This window comes from Triticum aestivum, unplaced genomic scaffold, assembly GCF_018294505.1.
Source record: "Triticum aestivum cultivar Chinese Spring unplaced genomic scaffold, IWGSC CS RefSeq v2.1 scaffold27977, whole genome shotgun sequence".
In the NCBI taxonomy this organism is placed as follows: Eukaryota; Viridiplantae; Streptophyta; class Magnoliopsida; order Poales; family Poaceae; genus Triticum; species Triticum aestivum.
Genome location: NW_025228057.1, coordinates 310,181 through 310,522, shown reverse-complemented (window position 1 = coordinate 310,522; position 342 = coordinate 310,181).

Sequence of the window (342 nt, the reverse complement as noted above, 5' to 3'; positions counted from 1 at the left end):
CTGGACGTACGGCACCAACCCGTGGACCGATGTCGTCCACGCCTACTCCATGCCGGTCCCTCGGGCTCCGGCTCCGGGCATCCTTGGGCCCCGCCCGGCGGGTCACCAGGCCCTCTTCGCCGCGCCGAACGCCGCTCCCTACAGCGGCTATGGTACCGCGCCCCCGCCGGCGCCCGCCTACGGGTCCGCGCCGGCCTATGGGACCGCGCCCTCCTACGGCGCCGGCACTGCTCCGGCCTTCGGGGCTGCTCCCGTGCCGGCCTACGGAGGGTTCTACCCTCCTCAGGCGCCGCCGCCGTGGGACCCGGCCTTGCTCGCCGCACTGCACTCCGCCCCGTCACC